The 16,398-nt window shown below is 43.6% G+C and overlaps 1 pseudogene; it reads left to right on the forward strand.

Annotated features, from left to right (window-relative positions):
- Nucleotides 1-3,978: 3,978 nt before the first annotated feature.
- LOC107540667 (large ribosomal subunit protein eL6 pseudogene) lies at nucleotides 3,979-10,706 on the forward strand (annotated as a pseudogene).
- Nucleotides 10,707-16,398: the final 5,692 nt, after the last annotated feature.

Genomic DNA, 16,398 nt, shown 5'->3' on the forward strand with positions numbered 1-16,398 from the left:
GGGAAGCCAATAGTTGCTAAAGATTCAAGTTGGCCACAAAGCACTATTACAGTTGGGTACCAGAAGGGGTGCTGCTGCCACCACAACATTTGGGTAGCTTAAGCTGCAAAGTGCACATCTGTCTGGGCCATCTGTCTGAAAGCACGCTGGGGGTCAGCGGCACCGCGAAACACAGCGGCCTGAAAGCGGAGTGAGATAAGATAAGGGGAAGAAAATATGTGAGGAATCTAATTGATTTCACTTAGAAAGAGACAGCAAGTTGAAAGAAAGTGCAGGATGGGGTCCCCTTAAGTAAATTATGACTCAGCAAGTGCTATTTTATCTGTCTAAGAAAATAATTACAGGAAAGCCATGTTTCCTGAAAAGTGTCTCTGTGAACAAACCCGTCTGGAATAGTGACAGAGGATTCTGGCAAGTGAAGGGCAGCACTGCATGACTTCCCCGGGGATGACCTGGCCTGATCTCAGGTGCAAGGACTAAGACATTACAATCTCGCACCTTTAGAAAGCATTGAAACCTGTTTTTCTTGGCCTCTATGACATCTGACACATTCTATGTGCTGACTGTCATCCAGCCTACCCTGGTCATTCTTTAGTTGCCTTTTCAGGTTTCTCTTCCTCTGTCTACCTCTTAATACTGGAGCTACTTGGGCTCTAAGATCTCCTCTCCCCACTCACTCTCCCTAGGAGAGCTCATGTGCTCCTTGGCGTTAGTATCATTCATATGTTGACGACTGTCAAATATTTATTCTCACCTAGACCACTTGTCTGAGTTCAGACCTGGACAGCAACTACACATTGAGTATCTCCTCTTGGGCGTTTTACAAATTCAACTTGTCTAAAATGAAACTCATGACATTCTCCTAAACTCACGCCTCCTCTACTGTTTCTATCAGTAAATGGTACCTCTATTCATTTGTTATTCTGCTGGCAAACTAGGAGTCCTCATTTGAATTCTCTTTCCCTTGGCCCACACTTAAACTATACACCAGTGTCCCAAATTAATCCACTGCTCTCCACCCCGTTTCCACTATCTTAGGCCAATGAACCACCATCTTTCATTTCATTACCATAGTGGCCTTCTGACTGTTTTTCAGGCTGTGATCTTGACTCTGCCCTACTTCATCCACAGTCTATTTTTAAGCACTCATTATGAAACAAATCAAATCATCTCAGTTCTTTGGCCTAAAACTCTTCAGTGGGTTACTACTGCTCTTAGGATAAGGTCCAATGTGTAAATATGATGTGCATAATTTGGCCCATCCCACGCTTTTACCCCTCACCCTTGCCTCCCTTCAAACTCTACAGTCCAGCCATGCTGAATTTTTTCTACCAAGTTCTCCCTCAACTACAGGCTCTTGTATATGCTGCTTGTCATTTGTCTTCTTCTTTTCTTTGTCAAACAATGACTACTCATCCATCAGGTCCCAGCTTAGACAAAACTACCCACCCCACCCGACACCAACAAGCCTTTCTGACCAGTTCAGTCTGGGTCAGGAGATCTGTAGTGAATTCCCAAACACCTGTGTTTTTCCCCATCAAATCACACTCTACTATTAATGCCTATTTACATGCCTTTGTCTTTCACTAGACCTCAAGCTCCATGAGGACAGGAAGCATGTCTGTTTTGTGGCAACTGTATGTCCAGCAGCCAACCCAGTATTATTATACTGAATGATTACATGATGCCATGAATATGTGATTTTTAGACTCTGATGAGCAGCAGAGCTCTGTCAGGTCTATATCCCCTCAGAGAGTTAGAAAGATTTCCAATGTTTTTAGCCTAAGAGGTGCCTGGAAGCTGCAGCATCTTCAGGAACATTATTTCCTGATGTGTGGCCAACAGGAATCTACTGAGGATTTCTCAGTTGCAGCTCACTGCAAAGTTCCTACTCCAAGCACAAAATAATCTCACTTCCAGCACGAGACATCAAGAGACAAAGAATCTTTCCTTTGGTGCCAGGAACTTAGAGAGGTAGAATATAAAGCAGAAATGTCTAGATGGACTTGGAGTCTCCCTAGAGAGGATTATACTGGGCTGTTCCTTCAATCACCGGTTTCAAAACTTGAGCTTATATCAGAATCACCCGGAGGACTTGTTAGAGCATAGGTGTCTAGGCTGGACCCCCGAGTTTCAGATTAAGTAGATGTGGGATGGGGGCAGAGAATGTGCATTTCTAACAAGTTTCTAGGTCATACTGATGGTGTTGATATGGGAACCATAACCTTGAGAACAACTGCACTAAATAGTTGAATCACCCTTTTAGTCATACAAATGTAAGAGAAGTGGGCTCACTGTGCTAGAGGAGAAGGGGTGCCTTTCCTTAAACACCTGGAAAGGAAGATCTCATTGCTGGGCAGGGAAACTTACATAGAGATTAAAGAACCTCTGGGAAACAAGAAATCAGAAAATCAAAACTCTAATCCCTTCTATATTGAGGGTGAAAGTAATCAGGACCATTCTGATAATTCAGAACAATTCTAATAATAATAGTTCTTCAAGAAAAGGGCATCAGGGCCTTGTGGTGGAAGTGCCTGCCCAGCATTTATTCATTCTTCTGTAAACAGCTCATTGTCCTTTGGGGAACTACCATTCCTTGGTTCTCAGTCCTTATAATTCAAGTAAGACAGGCTTCACCCCCTAGGCGCAGGGGAGAGCCTCAAACTCACATTCGTCTGATAAAAGTGTGCCACACCCAGCCCACAATGGTTGGTTAAAAGCTGCCATGACCCACATTGATCCAGTGAGAGTCAGCCCTGGACGACTGTTGAAACTGTTGGGACAGGCAATCTTTTTTTCCTTTGGGGTTGCCAAACTGATGGGAGGTAAATCTGAGGCATCTGGTGGCCAACGTCACCAGAGAAAAGTATGGCAGAGAAGGACAACAACACTGAAGAAAATTCAACCAAGTGATGAGGCACATACTCCTGACAACATCATGTAGATCCAGTGGGACCTGACGTTAGAATATTCCTAAACCTGAGCTGAGTTTCTGTCGCTTGCAACTCAAAGAGTTTGACTGATGGAATTCTACTAGCAAACTCATGTATTGCTCTGGTCTATAATGTTTAATTAACCAAGTGTTCCTCTGGTTTCTCTCAAGATGGACAGAACTGCCAGGCCTACAGCTTTGCCAACCTGTCTGGGATTCTACATAATAAAACATTTCCTAACAAATCACATTTTTAACATAGCACTTAGCCTCATCACTGCTTTCTTGTCCTCTTCCCCCCCCCCCCCCCCCCGTGGGCTTCCTGAATGTAAGAACTATGCTCTTTATAACAGTTTTCTTGGTTCCCATGAACTGTAGCTGGCTAAAGTAGATGCTCAATTAAGTGACTATTTGAAAATAGCCTTTAAAAGAAAAATGATGAATTTGGGTCTGATTAGTCTGCACATCCAAATAGAATGAAAGAAAAAAAAAAAAGGGAGGGTGGCAAGGACAGCAAAGCATCCTGGAAGTAATACTAAACTAAAACAGGTAATAATAGCCTGCAAAGGTGAGCTTCCAAAGTCAGGTAAAACTTCACTCCACTCTAGAATATAGTTAACTAAATCCCATCTCCCACTTGAAGCTTCACCACTTTTCTTTTCTTTGAAAAAACTGTTATGGAGGAGGGGGTGCCAGAGACTGACAACCAAGATGGTGACTCCCACATAAGTCAGCTTCCTCTTCCCCAAATCAATTTCCAGAAACCCGGCCACATCATGCACTGAGAACCCCTGGCTTCTAACTCAAAGGAAAGCCTCAGAGGCCTTGGGCAAAGACGACAGCAGCCCTCCTTTGGTGGCTTTCAATGATAAATAGCTTCCTGCCAGAGAGCTCACAAACCCTGAACCCATGGAAAAGAATTACAACATGGAAAATAGAACCCAGAGAAGGTCTGTAAGCATATCAAGCACAGTGTTGTCACTCACATCTTAGTAGTTAAACGTGCCCGTTGTCTCGGGAGGAGTGTCTCAGAGTCACTTGTGGTCATGGGCCCTCCATCCAACAAGCAGACCCAAGATGTGGCTGTCGTTCTGACATCAAGATACCTGCCAGGGAAGAAAAACAGAAACAGCACAGATGAAGCTGCCTCTCAGATCCCTGTGGATGTCAGGAGATTAGCAGCTTTCCTCTGAGTCGGCCTCAAAGACTTCCTTTACAATTGTTCACGAGCTAGCTCCAGGGATAGGCAGTGAAGTTCACCAAAAACAAAAACATAACCTCAAACATCCCAAACAGCTGGTGGAAATTGTGACTGTTTCAGAGGAGCTGACTTATCTAACTGAGTCCAAACAAGTGTGAGTGCTTCGAACAGGCACGAGATCAGAAACAAAATTAGGTGTTTACTGAGTGCTGTCCCTCTTAATTTTTTTCTCCCTTGCTGGACATGAATCTCCTCCTTAGCTTCATCCTAATAAGCAATAGAATCCTTTATAAGAAGTGACATTTTGAGAAATTCTTTTAAAATAAGGTTGTTGTTTTTCCCCAACTGTAAAAGTAGTATATAATCCTTAGAGGAAATTTAGAAAATGCAGAAAAACCACAAATAAAATTAAAATCACCTGTAAGCCCATCACTACTGTTTCCAATTTGATCTTTTTTTACTTTGCTTTTTCACACACACACATACACACACAATTTTAATTATATATTCTGATCCTGATTTTTTTACCTAGTACATAATGACCCATTTCCCTTTGTCATTTATATATTCTTCCACAACACTTTTATGTTTGTATATGATCATTATAAATTATTTAGCTAATGTTGGTTGTAAACATTTAGGAGATTTCCAACTTATAAACAATGCTGGGAAGAATACCCTTGTTGATAAATCTTTGCTCATGTCCATAGTGAGGAAACTTACTTTCTCTTTTAGGGCACTGAAATTAGGGATATAAAATGGATGGTACTTGGCACTGAAGGAGTATAGCCCCTTCCTCCCTGAGGGTTTCTGCCAGTTGTCTCCTTTTCCAAATGTCCAGGCCAGTTAGATAGCTACTGTTAGAACTGCAAGGCCTCCCTGGTCTCATAGAAGCCTTGCTGTCAGTCAAGCTCACAGTCTCTTCAGTTTGCAATGCAGAAACATTAAAATAACTGTGTTTTAAATGTATGGCAAGAAGTGGAAGCAAATAAAAACAGATATTAAGAAAGATTACTTAAATCTTATTAGGAAAAAATATATAGAAGTATAGAGTAATTACATCAAAAGAGGTACCCAGCTGATTGGACTGGGCTACTCAAAACTTTATCAAATTTAGATAATTTGTAGCAGGTTTTACAACTACACAAAACTAGCTAAAACTTTCCACATTCTTATTTTTCCTATTTTCTTTCATTCAAAAAATGAAATGAAACATCCCTAAGGAGAAGACTCCTAGCTGGCATTATCATTGTTCGTTCTGGATTTACTGCCTGCGTTGAACAATCGCTTCTGTATTGGCACAGCCGTTCAGTCCCTCACCAGCGGGGGATGAATCACTCCCCATGAAAAATCATTCCAGAATTTGGATAACAGAGAAGTTTGCCTCCCCACAAAAGCTCAACAAATGCTGGTAAAATTTAGGAAAATCATTATCAAGGAAGCCTGAAGTGGTGTCAAAGAGCATCTCTTAGTAGTTGCTGCACTCTCTGACCTCTAAAAGCGGTGTAAGCAACTTCACGCACACACACACAGCCCCTGCCAGCTTCCCCTAAAAGTCTCCTTCTCTTCATCACCACTGAGTGGAATTAAAAACAGTTGGTCAAGCTCCACTAATCGACAGCTGCTTGCAATTAGATTAAGCATTTAGAGCCATTCTCTTAACTACCTTCCCAACTGCCTAACCATTCAGCAGGAGCAATACACCGTGACAACTTGCCAGAATGTTTAACTTATCTCCATCTCTGGTGGTTTCTATACCTTTCTTATTTTCTTCAGTCTTCCCACACACTGTCTGACTCCTCCAGTTCCTCTGGTTAAATTAGGGGTATACAGAGGAGGGATTAGTAGAAACCCGGTCGAGCAGCTTTGTGCTAAGATGGAAAATTCTACCCAGGCAACTATTAGAGGGCAGAGCACATCTTGCTGATTCTCAAAGAGAAAAGACCCCCCCACACACCCTTTATTTTCTTTCTTTCCAAACAATGGACTGGGAAGTTCACTGTGATTTTTCTCTTTAAGGGTGATGAGGAAAAGCAAGAGTTCCTGGACCCCTTCCTATAAACTATTTCCAATTCTCATCATTTATAAACATTAATTATAGAGTAGGGAGAAACAAACAGGTCACTTTATTGCTTTTCTTCCTTTACAAACTGGGCATCAAGAATCTCCGTGCTGGGGACTGGAAACAAGACGGGGCGTAGGTAACCGCGGCACCCGCCGCCTCCTGCAACCACATCAAAACTACAACTAAAACACAGAACCACCGTCACTCAGAGCCTCCTGAAATCTGGCTGAACAGAAGCCCCACAACCAGGGAGCTGAAGAAGCACCGAGACCGGGAGGAGGGGCAGAGACGCGGGCGGGTCAGGGCTGGATCCCGGAGACACGGCCGCGGGCCCACACCTGGTGCCGCGGTTGAAACCCGAGAGGGAATCTCGGCTGCGGAGGTTTTCTGGAAGAGTGAGGGATCCCAGCCCCACAGCAGGCGTCCAGCCCAGGGCTCCAGGGCCAAGAAGAGACGTCCCCACAACTCCAGGCTGTGAAACCAGCGGGACTGTGGCTGAGGGTCGCGGAGGCTGCGGGAACCCCAGCAGCTCCTCTAAAGGGCCCGGCATGGACTCACTCGGACGCTCCCTCTGAGCCCAGCACCGGGCAGCAGCCGGAAAGGACCCGGGACACTCGGGGAGGAACTAACCTGCCTGATATTGGGGAAAGAGCTGGGGAGGTGGCTTCCTCCCAGGCAGAGGAGCTGGCAGAGGCCATGGCTCCTTTGGCGAGTCCTCCCCGCACACAGCCGGCAGGCAGGCACCATATTTGAATCGCCAGCACCCGACTCACACCTTTGGCCCCACCCCGTGATTCCCGGAGGCCCTGCCCCTCCCCACCTGCAGCTCATCCAGGCCATTTCCAGGGGCTTTTCTATGCAAGTGGCCTCTCGAGCTTTATGCTTAGGACTTTCCTAAAATCTCTCACATAAGCATCATCATGCTCCATACGGCTTGATAAGAGGCCCCAGGCCTGGGACTAGCGGCAGCTGCATTGGTTCAGAGCTTGGCCTCTCCTGGGCTCCTCCAAGCCCAGCACAAGTAGCAGCCAACTAAGGTTTGCTGTGTAGCTCATGCTGGGTGGCCCTGGGCAAGGCACTGGCACAGGCTGACTGTGCACCTCCCGGGAGGCCCCAGAGACAGACTCGACCACGCTGGATTACAACCCTACCATATTCATGAGTGACACACTCAAGGGGTGCACTTGGTGAACACCAAAGCCCCACTGAAGTAAATCCTGCTCCATAGGGGTGTCTCCAGCACAGCAGCTCTTTGGTTGTAGTTGCAGCTGGTCCTCACAACTGATTGGTCTGGGGCTCAATTCCTCCTAGTGAAGCCAACAGCAACCAAGGCCCAACTACAACAGGACAGTGCACACAGGCCACACAGGGGAGCACCTAGAAGGCCCAGCTCAGGTGACTGGGGAGGCTGAGCCACTGGTCCCTACAGGACACCTACTATAAAAAGCCACTCTACAAATTCCAGGAGACATAGCAGCTCTACCTAATACATAGAAACAAACACCAGGAAGCAGCCAAAATGTGGAGGCAAAGAAACATGTCACAAAGGAAAGGACAGAAGAAATCTCTAGAAGAGGAACTAAATGAAATAGGTCCAAGCAAGCTAACAGATATAGAGTTCAGAATTTTGTTTATAAGGATGCTCAACCATATTAGTAAGGGTTATATGAAAATAACTGAGAAAATCAATAACATAATAAAGTACCAATTTTAAATGAAGGCTACACGAACTGAAATGAAGAATAATTTACAGGGAATCAACATTAGAATAGAGGATGCTGAGAATCAAATCAGCAATTTGGAACACGAGGAAACAAAAAAACACCCAACCAGAAAAACAAAAAGAAAAAAGAACCCAGAAATATGAAGATAGTATAAGGAGCCTCTGGGACAACTTCAAACAAACACCATATAAAACATTTGTATTATTGGGATGCCAGAAGGGGAAGAAAGAGACCAAGAAATTGAAAACCTATTTGAAAAAATAATGACAGATAACTTCCCCTACCTGGGGAAAGAAATAGACTTACAAGTCCAGGAAGCACAGAGGGTCCCAAACAAGAGGAACCCAAAGAGGCCCACAGCAAGACACATCATCATTAAAATGCCAAAGGTTAAAGACAAAGAGAGAATCTTAAAAGCAGCAAGTGAAAAGCAGTTAGTTACTTACAAAGGAGCACCCATACAACTGTCAGCTGATTTCTCAACAGAAACTTTGCAGGCCAGAGGGAGTGGCAAGAAATATTCAAATTGAAGAAAAACATGGAACTACAACCAAGATTGCTCTTCCCAGCAAAGCTATCATTTAGAACTGAAGTTCAGATAAAGGGCTTCTCAGACAAGGAAAAGCTAAAAGAGTTCATTACCACCAAACCAGCACTACAGGAAATGTTGAAGGGTCTTCTTTAAGAAGAAGCTAATGAACAAAAGAATCTGATGAACTAAATAGATCCAGAGACACTGACACATGCAACAGACGATCATATTTCAGAGGGAAGGGTAGGTGGAAGGTGGGAAGAGATTAACCAAAGAAGCTATATGCATATAAGCCTAACCCATGGACACAGTCAATAATGGGGTGAAGGCCTGAGAGGGGGTAGGAGAGAGGTGGAGGGGGTCAATTGGGGAGAAAAAATGGGACACCTGTAATACTTTCAACAATAAAGATAAAAATAAAAATAAAGAATCTCGATGCTTTTCCCAAGGTCTCAGAAAAAGTGGCAGAGAGTGGACTGAAGCCAACTCCCCTGATTCCCAGTCAGTTACACTGTTTCTGCTACTCGAGCTCCCTCCTGCAAAGAGAAAACCTTTCCATCTCTAAACTAAGGGAGAGGCGAAGGCAGCTCCCCCACTTACCCTACCCAAGGGAGAGAACTGAGGGCCTCCCAAGCTTCTGTAGCCAGGAACCCATCTTAGGACTTAAAGTAAAAAGAAAAACAAACATGATATGGCTTCCCCTTTACAAGTACGTTTCTCACTACCCCACCTTCCCCTCCCCCACCTAACAAAGACCCTCCCCAATGTCACCCTATCCATTGATTTTTCTGCCTCACCCTCCCATCCTACACTCACTCGCCCTATTTTATAGTAGAGGGGGAAGGAAGAGGATAAAGGGAATCGTGTAGGAACGGAAGAGAGAATAAACAAGAAAAATTGAGAAGGGGCATCATTAGAAGGAGGCAGTTATACCTACTCAAAATTCAAGAACAGTGAGAGCTGAGAGAGGAACAGGAGGATTCACACCCCAGACCTCAGGCTCATGGCCCTGGCTTCTCCTTTCTTCACTCTTCCTGAGGCTAATCGCCTCATCTCCAGAAACCTCCCCTTCACAGCCTCAGGCCTCTAGTCCAGTCTTCAGGCAGTTATGGAGTCTTCCTTCTGTATCTGGGGGCAACCTGAGTACATTCATTCACCTTCTCCTTAAACTCCTATTTCCATTATACTTACCATAGAGTTATCCTCATATATTTTTCTGCTTCAACATCTTTTTGTTGATCATTTTATTATGTTCTCTGTAATACATATCTGCTAGATAGATGGATAGATAGAAAGACAGACAGAGAGATAGATGAGAGAGGTTTTTTAAAATTTTTCCCTTGACTGTAATGTCATAAGTGTTAAAGAAAATATTATCCTGCAAGGTGGTAGACGAAAAAGCTGAGAAGCCAGGTACTAGGAGAAGAAACCTGAAGCCAAGAAGGCTGGTGCCAGTGGTGAAGTTAAGAAGAGTAACCTCAAAGCCAAAATGCTTAAGAAGGGAAAGCTCCACTGCAGCCAAAACCTTAGCCTACTCAGAAACCCCATCCTACTCAGATCAATTGGCAGATATTCCCAATTTGCTGTGTATTCCAGAAAGGCCACGTAGAAGAGGAAGTATTCAGCACCTAAATCCACAATTAAAAAGAAAAGAAGATTCTTGCTACGGTCCCAAAACCAGCTGATGGTCAAAAGGATGGTGGTATCCAAGTGGTTTAAATTTGCTAAATAACTAGATACTATCCTAATGAAGATATGTCTCAAGAGCTGCTGAGCCACAGCCACAAACCCTTCTTCAGTCGGCATGTGAGAACAGTGGGACCTAGCATCACTCTGGGGACCATTCTGGTCATCCTCACTGGGCACCACAGAGTCAAGGGGGTGGGCCTCCTGAAGCAGCTAAGCAGTAGCTTGCTACTTGTGACTGGACCACTGATTCTCAATTGAGTTTCTCTGTGTAGAACACACCAGAAATCCGTCATTATCACCCCCACCAAAACTGATAGCAGTGGTGTGAAATCCAAAACATCTCACTGATGCTCTCTTCAAGAAGAAGAATTTGGGTAAGCCTAGACATCAGGAAGATGTCTACACAAAGGGAAATACAAGCTTACAGAACAGCGTAAGGTTGACCAGAAAGTTGTGGACTGGCAAATTTCACCCAAAATCAAAATTTTCCTCAGTTCAAGGGCTACCTCTCTTCTGTGTTTTTCCTCGCAACTGGAGTTTATCCTCACAAATTGGTTTTCTAAATGTCTTACAAAGAACCTAATTAAATAACTGATATATTTCAAAAAAAATATTCTGGTGAGCGTTAGTGTTACATTTATTATAAGTATACAAATGGTTAACAGAACATAAATATATTATAAATCTTCTAGATAATTATTAAATATGTAAAATATATTGTATTGAAACTAATCTGAATGAATTCAATAACATTGTTTTTATCCTAATCCATGTGTTGATGATTTGATATCAGTTAATACTAAACTGTGACAGAATTGACAGAACCTAATCTGTTTCCAATTTTTCATTTCATAGAGATAAGCATTGAGAAAGTGGTTGTTCTTTCTACCTAAATAAATAGAGGAAATGGAAGTTACTTTATAACGATGACACTAAATTCTAGGGTCTCCTTCCTAGTTACATACCAAAATGACAAAGTGATCCAACATCGAAACATTTTTAGTGCCCTGTCTAACCTTCGTTAGGACATCCTAAAATTTTTTTGAAAGCCAAGAACCAGAGACAAATTGTCTTAAGAATAGATTTCATTTTTCCCCCTTTTTCTATCCTCACTGGAGGATATGTTTTATATGTACTTAGAGAAAGAGGAATGGGGAAAGAGAGAAACATAGATGTGAGAAACGTCAATCGGTAGCCCCCGATTGTGGCTTTGTGGCTGTGGCTCAGCAGCTCTTGAGACATGTCTTCATTAGGATAGTACCTAGTTATTTAGCAAAGTTAAACCACTTGGATACCACCATCCTTTTGACCTGACTGAAGATCAAACCCACAATGTAGGTATTGTGCCCTGGCTGAGAATCGAACCCATAACTTTTTAGTGTACAGGACAATGCTCCAACCAAATGAGCTACCTGGTCATGGCAAGGACAGGTTTCATTTTTATTTCATGATGAGAATCATTCACTTTTTCAACACCAAGGTCAAGATTGTGAGTTATTCCTTATTTTGTCCCTCAAGTTATTTTATACCTAGGACAAGACACCCTAGCAAGATTCACTAGGATGTAAGTATGCCTTTATTCATCAAGAGGTAGGAAAGGTAAATGAACGCTACCAAAAGACTGGCCCTTGGGCTGATCCACTGTAGGAGAGCACAGAAGGGAGATGATTCTCTTAAAACCCCATGTGCCTGCTTAGCCTTAGAGCCTTCATGCACCCCAGGAATATGCATAGCCCAATTTGCATGATCTAGCCCTTACCTACTTTTCAGTCTTGTTTCAAATCCGTCTTTCCTCCACACTTTCAGGTCCTCTGGGTCATTGAGTATGCTGTTCCTGCTGCATAAGTGTTGCTTTCTTAGAGACAACCTTCAGTGACCATTCAACATAAAACAGAATTCCCAGTTACTGCCCCTTGTAGTTCTTCACTCTTCTCTCCTAACACTTAATACAATTTGTCATCACATATTTATTTGTATTTATTTAAGTAACCCACTAGACCGGCGTCTAATGTGGTCCCCTAACAGTATTCAGCATCAATTGAGAACTCGTTAGAAATGCAAATTCCCAGGCCCTACCCCAGCCCTGCTGAATGAGAAATGCTGAAGCAATCTGTGTTTTTTGAAGTCTTCCAGGTATTTCTAATGCCACGAAAGTTTGAGAGTCACTGCACTGAGTCAGAACCTCCATGAAGGCAGAGACTCTGTCAGTTTTTTCTCACTGTATATCCAGGACTTTGCCTGGTGGCTAGCATTTAAGAGATGCTCCATAAATATATATTGTTGAATAAACTCAAATGAAATAAAAGCTTGCCTGCAGTAAGAAATGCATTTATATAGTAACTCATTCTATATATGGAAATATATACATATAAAAGCTTCATAAAATAACACCCCTACTACATACTATGCACTCCAAACACTCTCCATCTTAGTCTATTTCTTTTCTTTCTTGTTTTTCTGATAAGAGAACCACCAAATTTATCCCACAAACCACTAATGGGTCTTACGTGAAGTTTGAAAAACCCCAGTCATTGAGGCTATTCTAATAAATTTATGCTTATGCCCCTGTTATTTTTTTAATCTGGAATTCCCGCCCCACCCCCTTATTTCCTCATGCTCAGATCCTACTGATTCTTTAAGGCCTGCCTCTCATAGCAGATTTCTCTGACATGGGATTTCCTCTCCTGAAGTCCCACCACATTTTCTCTGTATCCAGCTTAGGACTTCTCTTGCTTTCTCCCTTTAATATAGCATTTTCTGGAGGCCACTTTTCCTATTAAAGTTAACCCTTCAGAGCAGAACCCATATTTAATTCATCTCTGTACTCTGCACAGCGTGCCGCATGTAACTGCAAATGTTTCCTGTGTGAGTCAGACACTCCAGGGAACTGTTCATTTCGTTTAGAGTTCCGTGGAGAAACATTTTTAACGAAGTAGAATTTTTATGGGTGACTGAGAGAGGGAGGCCTATGAGGAAAAGGGAACCATATGGGCACATTGCCCAAGACAGAAAAATGCAGGGCATGTCGAGGCAAAGTTGTGTGTGTGGCAAAGAAAGGCTGGAAAGGCCAACAAGGTCAGACGGCGGAGAGCCTTAAGTGACCCAGGCTTTATTCTGCAAGGAAAGGGGAACCATCCAAAGTCTATGTTTGGTTTTCTGTTTTAGAATAACGTTAGCCGGGGAGGAGAGGTTGACCAAAGAATTTCTATGCATATATGTATCGCCCATGGACACGGACAATAGTGTGATGAAGGCCTGGGGTGGGCTGGGAACCAGGTGGAGGGGGGCAATGGGAGGGAAATGGGGGAACATCAGTAATACTCAATGATAAAGATTAAAAAGTGTTAACGTTAGTGACAATGTGTGAGAGATATAGGGTGCCGTGGCTACGGCCGCGAGCCGCTCAGGCCTGCTGCGGCCAGCGTGTTCACTGCCCACTCCAGCCGCGGCCCCTGCGGATCCACCACTGTGTTCTCAGCTGCCCCAGTGTGTGACTGGGGCACTAACACAGACCCATGCCTGTGGGACATGAGATTCCTCCGATTTCGGTTTCAGGCCTCCCCACCCACCTGGCCACAACTTTATTAGAACTGCACTGGAGTCTGACCCTCGCTAGGCGACCCTCCTCCTGTCCTCCATCAGATCTGCTCTGCAGTGCGCAGCCCCTGAGCACCCCTGCTTCCTCACTGTACCCGTCCCCAGGCATTTCCCCTAATAAATCTGCTGCCCTTCTAATCCTGTGTTGTCATCCGCTTCTCTGGGGACGTGAACCAAGTGCCGAGGAGCAAATAAGATCAGAAAGGAGGTAGAGCCAAATAGGTAAGATGGACATGCCTGTTTATTAAAAAACACATATGCCTGAAAATATACATGTGTGTTTACCAATGCAGATGCTGACACTCAACACAACAGGCGATCAAACTTACTGAAATGATCAAAAGTGAAAAAAGGAAGAGTTCACCTAGGAAGCCACTGTAGAGGAAGGAGTGCAGATCTTTTATCAAACTGCATTTCTTAATTGCCATAAATAAAACAGAGGTCAAATAACACGAGATAGTGTTTCACAAAACGTGAGAGGCCCGGCTGGCCAGAACACTCTCACCATATCACATGCTGCCAGAGAAGCGCGGACCACAAAATACAAGCAGATGTCAACACTTTCACCTTCCACTTTCTAAATATCGCTGATCCAGCCAAGTTTCATTTCACTTATTGGGCCACTTTCCATGTTGGGGGAGAAGGGTTGAGGAAGGGCGGAGGAAAGTGTTAGGATTCAAGTTTCATATCTGCTAAAGTAAACTGATGTTGCTTACTGCTGGGTTTTAAGAGAAAAGCTTCCCTAAATCAGCCAACAGTTGCTCGGAGGAACATATAGACCAGGCAAATGTTTTCTGTAAAGGGCCAGATAGCAAATATTTTTACCTTTAAGGGTCATACAGTCTCTGCTGTTACAGCAAGAAAGCAGTCACTGACAATACAGAAATTAGTGTTTGGCCGTCTGCCAATAAAACTTTATTTGCACAAAGAGACAGTGGGCCAGATTTGGCCCATAGACCATTGTTTGACTATCCCTGATATAGTGCACTAGACATTCTTAAATATATATATATATAGCCTCTTTTGCTTTGGAAGTGGATGCTCCACCTGCTTTCTTACCTTTTATTTACTTAATACAAAAAGTAGAGTATTAAAATCTAGTTGAAAATGATCGAATGTATTAATCTCCACCTCTAATATGGGAAATGGCCATGAAACAAGCTCTGTCCTGAAGGAAAGAAGCCAAAATTGTAATCAGACATCAGTCTGAAATGACTTTTATCTACCAGACTGGCGGTCCTCAAAGTGTGATCCTTGGATCAGCAGCATCAGCACTACCAGGGAAACTGTTAGAAATAAAAATTCTCAAGTCTTTGTCCCATACTCATGGATCAGAAAATGTAGGAGTGAGGCACAGCAATTGGTTTTTATAATCCCTCCAAGGGATTCTGCTGCAAGGTAAGCTTGAGAGCCACTAAACTAGGTTATGTCGGAAGCTGCCGTACCTCACATTCTTCAGCAGCAAAAGTAGGAATATTCAAGTCTTGTTATTTCCCCCCATCACCAAGGTCACAAAGAGATTTCCAAGGCTGGTCTGATACATACTAAGGTGTTGCATGTCACTGAAGCCGATTAGTTCTTAAGTCAAATAAATGTATTCTTGATGGGGTTTTTACCTTTGAATTTGGACCATCTGCATTTAGAAGATTATTTAGTTCTAAATTAAATATAAGTTCATAAAGATTTTCTTCAGTTTGATCTGTAGAATGATCAATAGAGTCCTTAGGAGTGTAGTGATTAGATACATAACTTGTGATGGGCATCATATCCCAGCTGGGTCAGATTTGTATATCTCTGGTGTGTGGAATTAGGCAACACCCAAATCCCACCCAAGTACCTGCTTGCACCCCTAATTTATATAGGAACCAATGGGAATCCTGGGGAACATCTGAAGGTATATCTGTGGCTAAGAATCAGATATGAGAGACATATCTGGAAGAAGGCACATGAAGAATGAAAGGAAACAGAAGCAAGATTTCAAGTCTCCTCTTCCCCCACATGCATGCACACACCAAAATAAAACTAACCATATGGGAAAGGACTATGACAAACCAGACGTCACCCGCTAGAAGGCCCTCGGAGGCTGAGCGCCTGAGCGCCTGAGCAGAGCCGGGCTCTGAGTACGGCGCGGCAGCCAGCAGTGCGCCATTCCCCGCAGCTCTCCTAGAGGGTCGTGAATACCCACGGAGAGGCGGTGGTGGGGCTCACTGGGTTTACTCAGGAAAGAACAGGCTCGCTGAGTCCTACAATGCGCCATGGGTCAAGCAGTCTTCCTGAGGCATGACATTCTCCCATTTGTCAGGAGGCTGCTGAACTCTTGAAAAAGAAGTATATGGATCACCAGCTCTGCAGTCAGACGGGGAACTGGCAGCACAGCAGAAGCCAAGAGTGTTGCAGTCAGAAGCACCACAAGAGCTTTTATGAGGCACCCTTTGAGAACTTCCTCAACACTTGAGGAAGTCTATGCAAAGTCCTGGAGTTCCCAAGTGAGCCAGCTGGGGCTTCATTGCAGCAAGATTCTGATAACTATGTTAATGTAACTTTATTTTACCTAAAAGATAATGAGCTGGGGGGGTTTGATACCCCATGTGCCCTGTATTAGTAGAGTCTTTCTGCTTCACCCTTCATTTAATCTAACACTCTCTATAGTGACTGGTT

Source organism: Miniopterus natalensis, chromosome 5, assembly GCF_054644295.1.
Source record: "Miniopterus natalensis isolate mMinNat1 chromosome 5, mMinNat1.hap1, whole genome shotgun sequence".
Classification (NCBI taxonomy): domain Eukaryota; kingdom Metazoa; phylum Chordata; class Mammalia; order Chiroptera; family Miniopteridae; genus Miniopterus; species Miniopterus natalensis.